Below are 6,309 nucleotides of genomic sequence, written 5' to 3'. Positions count from 1 at the left end.
TCTAAAAACAGAAACAATTCCTATCATAGTAGGTGCCTTAGGTATAATAAAAAAATATTCAGACAAATACATAACAAAAATAGCAGGACTTACAAATATATATAACATACAGAAAATTGCACTACTGGGTACTGCACACATCCTACGCAAAACACTTTCAATACAGTAAACATAAGAGCACCACAGCAAACCACAGCACATACCCAAGGCGCACAGAGCTGCGCTCAGTAGTGAAGTGAAAGCACGTTGTAAAAATAAAACTACTGAATAATAATAATAATAATAATAATAATATTAATAATAATAATGATAATAATAACAGGAGGAGGAGGAGGCGGCTGACAATGGGCAAAATAACTATTTTTATATATTTCATTATCATCATCATCATCATTTTAACACCTGAAATAAAGAAGTATTTCACCTAGATTAACATCCCTTACTAACCCCTCCTTGTTTTGTGTGTGTATGTGTGTGTGTGTGTGTAAAAACGACAGATTTTTACACAGTTTCTGTTTACCAAATCCACCGCCATGCCAGCATGGAAAAGGCATTGGTTAACCAGCTGGGATTATAGTAGAAGACACTTGCCCAAGTTGCCATGCAGTGCAATTGAACCTGGAACCACATGATCTGGGAGCAAACTTCTAAACCATACAGCCATACCCGCATCTCTTTGGATTAATTGTCTGACAAATAACTTCCATTCTGCTTCAATACTTTATCTTTTTTTTATCTATGTTATTTTTTGTGTATTTGATTATGTTATTTTTATTCTCTCCGTCTCTTCATCTTTCTTGAAACTTCACCACTATTTACCATTTTAATCCTCTCCCTTTAGCAACACCATATTTTCTTTGAATTGTTCCACAACTTTCAAATATAGTCCTGTCTTATTAGCTGCAAATAAATTCTGATTTTCTTAAACTTCTGAGATTACAGATAACTCATTCTTCATCCTATCAATTTTCTTCAGCGTTCTCATCTCCCACTTGCTGACTTAATTCTGCAATTATTGATTTTTTTAAAAAAAACCTATATATGTTTTTTTATATTCTTGCATATTTAATTATCATCAAAATAAAATTTCTAATTATTAATAATACTAATCTTGGCCACTCTTCTCTTTTCAGATTTCTGCAAATTTTTTCATATATTTTTTTCTTTTAGATTTTACTTCATTTGTCTGCACTATCATGTTTTTGGTGAGTTATAATGACATGATTTTTGTTTTGTTTTTTTCCTGTAATTTCCATTTAAAAAAAAATTCTATCATCATTCTATAAATGTTCACTCTTCCATGTTTGCAAGGGACAAACGGGGTTTATTGAGGCAGATTTTCTATGGCTGGATGCCTTTCCTATCACCAACACTCACCTGTTTCCAAGCAAGGTAAATTTTCCCCATGGCCAGACATGTTTTTGCACACAATCGGAAATGAATGACACCACTTGTATGACAGGGATGTTCATTTACAACTATCACATGATGTCAAAAAATGGAGACACAAATATACACACACTCACATTCATATGTACATGTATATATATATATATATATATAGAGAGAGAGAGAGAGAGAGAGAGAGACTTACATCTATATATATATTTTTTTTGGGGGGGGGGGGTTCTTTCAGTTTCCCTCAATCAAATCCATTCACAAGGCTTTGGTTTTCCCAGGACTATAGTGGAATATATTTGCCCAACGTGCCACACAGGTGGGAGGCAAACTTCTTAACCAGACAGTCATATATGCACTCGAAATGCAGAGTTGATAAAACAAGGGACAACTGATGAAGGGATTATTCTTTATGTTGCCTGTCTTGTTTCTTTATTTGTTTCTTTCGTCGTTTGAAAAAAAATTCGTATTCCATGTTTTTGTTTTTTTATGTTCTCGTTTTTCATTTTGTTAACGTTTTTTTTTTACTTCCTGTACCTATATATGCATGTATATATACATATATATGTAGGTATGCACATATATATATATGTATATATGCATATATATATCATTTATATTATACATACATATATCTATATATTATTATTATTATTATTATTATTATTATCATTGTTCAGTAGTTTTATTTTTATAACCTGCTTTCACTTCACTACCGAGCGCAGCTCTGTGCGCCTTGGGTATGTGCTGTGGATTGCTGTGGTGCTCTTATGTTTACTGTATTGAAAGTGTTTTGCGTAGAATGTGTGCAGTACCCAGTGGTGCTATTTTCTGTATGTTATATATATTTGTAAGTCCTGGTGTTTTTGTTATGTATTTGTCTGAATATTTTTTTTATTATACCTAAGGCACCTACTATGATAGGAATTGTTTCTGTTTTTAGATTCCACATTCGAGTTACCTCTATTTCCAGGTCTTTGTATTTTGAGTTATCTCTATTTCCAGGTCTTTGTATTTTGTTATTATTATTATTAATATTATTATTATTATTATTCAGTAGTCTTATTTTCTTCACTATGCTACCAAGCACAGCTCAGTGTGCCTTGGGTATGTGCTGTGGTTTGTTGTGGTACTCTTATTTCTACTGTATTGAAAGTGTTTACAGTTGTTGTTGTTGTTGCTGTTGTTGTTGTTTACTTTTAATCTGCATGTTTGTTAATCACTCGACAAGACACACCCAGCATCCTAGGGTGAGTGAAGGATATCATAATTATTATTATTATTATTATTATTATTATTATTATTATTATTATTATTATTACCATCATTATTATTATTATCATCATTATTATTATTATTATCATCATCATTATTATTATTATTATTATTATTATTATTATTATTATTACCATCATTATTATTATCATTATCATTATTATTATTATTATTATTATTATTATTATTATTATTATTATTATTATTATTATTATTATCATTGAGAGAGAGATAAAATAAGATAATTCTGTTCAAAAACATTATAAAACATAACAGGTTTACTGAAGAATAGAGCCCAGCTGAAAATTTATTAAAAATTTTTTTAATTATTTTGTCTAATTTGTATACTTGAAATTTGAATGGATAATTAGTATTTGCTTGAAAATTTTCATTTTTTATTTTATTTGTTGACCAATATTAAAAACTAAACATTTATTTCATATTTATTAAGTCCAGGTTCTCTATTTCCTGTCCAATAAGAAGAAAATGGCTGCCAGGTAAAAATAAGCTCAGTATTTAGACATTAAGTGTATTTTAATGAAACTGCAGAGGATTATTACAAGAAGATAAAATAAGATGGTTCTCTTCACAAACAGGTAAAACATATAAATTTACCAAAAGAATATAACCAAGCTGAAAATTCTATAAAATTCTTTAAATTCCATTTCACAATTGCTTGGGAAGTGTCCAGCTTTCCAAAATAACTTCATTCAACCAAATTGGAATCAATCAAAACTTCAGTGTATTTTGTTTAAAATTTCCTTTTTCTTATATTTTTATTTGGTTTTAGAAAAATCAGACATTTATTTCAAATTTACAAAGTCCAAGTTTTCTGCTGATGTGCTGAAGATTTTCTGCACAATGAGAGGAACATAGAATAAAAACAAGATGGCTGTCAAGAAAATGTATCACGAATATTTTACACAGTATGTTTTGTGTATTATATATATAAACATATATGCATGTGTGTGTGTATGTGTGTGAATGCATGGCCTAATGGTTATGGGTGTTACACTCATCAGCACTAGATTGTAGGCTCAATTCCCAGACTGAGCAGTGCATTATATTCTTTAGCAAAACACTTCATTTCATGTTGCAGCAGTCCACTCAGCTGCAAAGAGCTAACCCACGGTGGACTAACTTTCTAATCAGGAAGGAACGTTGGCCTGCCACCTCAGTAGGGTGGCATCATTCAAAAGAGCTAAAAATGATGTAAAGCGCATTCTGATCAGTGATCTATATCACCATCCAATAGCCTGGTTGATCACATGATCATGTGATACACACACACACACACACACACACACACACATATGTATATGTATATATATGTGCATGTATGTATATGTATACAGGGTCCGATGGGTAAATTGTAGCCCTTTTATATTTTTAATTTCGTGCATGTATATTGTGATTCTGTTGACTACACATTATGGTAGGGTCAGTTGGGCACCGTCTGTGAGAAAAACAGCACGATGACACAATTCACTCTGCCAGAAATTTAGAAATGACATGCTGTACTGGTTGGCAATCATGCAGGAAGCTCCAATGCAAACATTTCAGAGTGTTTGGGTGTTAATCTGAGGACATGTACTGAGAGTGATAAAAATCAAACATCCAATCAACATCATGGTGTTTGAAGTGACCACTAGTGGTGGTGACATTATGCCTCCATTTATCTTCCCAGATGGCCTTAGACTCAACACAGAGGTCTACATCAAGTGCCTAGAGGAGGTAGTGCTGTCCTGGGCCAAGAGGGTGGCTGTTGGAAAACCCTATGTCTAGCAACAGGACTCTGCACCATGCCACACAAGCAGGAGAACCCAGTCATGGCTGTCAGACAATTTCTGCGACCACATCACCCCTAACATCTGGCCACCTAACTCCCCAGACTGCAACCCTCTTGATTATTATGTGTGGGGCGCAGTAGAATGAGAGACCAGCAAAACTTCTTGTAACACCAAGGATGAACTAAAGGCAAGGATTATAGCAGTTTTTATCAACTTAAACAAGGAGACCATCCAGAAGAGTTGCAGAAGATTCCGAAGTCATCTGGAGGCCATGGTTGAAGCCAATGGCGATTTTATTGAATAAATTTACTCCTTAGTATTTCAAGTTATTTTTATGTAATTTTGGTAAATGTATCTGTTAAAATGAGATGTTAGTGTTATTTTCATCTTTACATAATTTAGACGACAATATAGTCACCACACTCTGTATATATCCATATATATATTTATTTGAAAGTCTATGAGAATTATTTACTTCAGTTTTAAAGTGTAAATGCTATGAAATTTTTTATCATGATGTTAGTAAACTTTTTTGAAAAGATGTTTTTTCCTAATGTGTGAATGCTTTTGTTTAACCTTTTCAAACACGCATAAATGTATGTATGTATGTTTATATATATATATATATATATATATATATATATATATATATATATATATATATATATATATATATATCATCATCATCATCATCTTTGTTTAATGTCTACCTTAATATATATGTACATATACATTTTACACATTGTGTATATTTTAAAGAAAACAGGGGTTCTTATTGGCAGATAAAATAAGATAGTCTATATTCAATGAGACATAAGATGTTTACTGAAAGATCTAACCTGGTTGAAAATTTTAAATCTGGTAAAGCAAATGACAAGCTCAGGCATGGCTGTGTGGTAAGAAGCTTACTTCCCAACCACATGGTTCCAGGTTCAGTCCACTGTGTAGCACTTTGAATAAGTGTCTTTTATTATAGCCTCCTGAATAAAAACCTTGTAAGTGGATTTGGTAGACAGAAACTGAAAGAAGCCCATCATATTTGCTTGTATTGTACCCTACCACCGATTGACAACCGGTGTTAGTTTGTTTGTGCTCATGTAACTAAGTGCTTTGGCAAAAGAGACCAATAGAATAAGTGCCAAGCTTGAAAAAAATAAATAAACACTGGGGTTGATTTATTCAACTAAAAATTCCGCCAGGTGGTGCCCCAGCATGGCCACAGTCTAATGACTGGTAAAAGTTAAAAAAGGTTCATTGAAGAATGTAACCAAGTTAAAAATTTCAGAAAAATCTTTCTGTCTAATTTGCATACTTGAGATTTCAATAAATAATTAATTATCTCCAATATTTAATTAGATATCAAACTAACTGTTGTTGCTCCAAAAGATAGTGTTTAGCACAAGTAATCAGCATATTGGGTTTGACGAGTGTTCTCCGTATGGAACTTAAAATATCTCGTTAATGCATATTAATTAGTTGGGTTTGATCACTTTTCAACCATGTGATAAATCTTTAACTGATAATTACGTTTTGAAAATAATTTGTTGGGCAAAATACGCAATGAGTTACACAAGGGATTTCTTTAAAATTCTACTTATTCTTTATTGAACTACAGCCATGCTGGAGCACCCATTCAAAGGGGTTTTTTTTCACTCAAATAGGGTCCTGTACTTTAGTTTTTAAAAGATGGGAACTTATTTGATCTAATTTTCCTTTTTTTTTTTTACGGAATCGGTAAGTTACAGGAATGTAAACAAAATAACACTGGATGTCAAGACTTCAGAGAACACAAAGAACTTCATAGATACACAGACACCACGCAGTTAAATATATATATATATATATA

This window comes from Octopus bimaculoides, chromosome 10, assembly GCF_001194135.2.
Source record: "Octopus bimaculoides isolate UCB-OBI-ISO-001 chromosome 10, ASM119413v2, whole genome shotgun sequence".
NCBI classification, from domain to species: Eukaryota; Metazoa; Mollusca; class Cephalopoda; order Octopoda; family Octopodidae; genus Octopus; species Octopus bimaculoides.
This window is presented reverse-complemented; position numbering follows the sequence as displayed.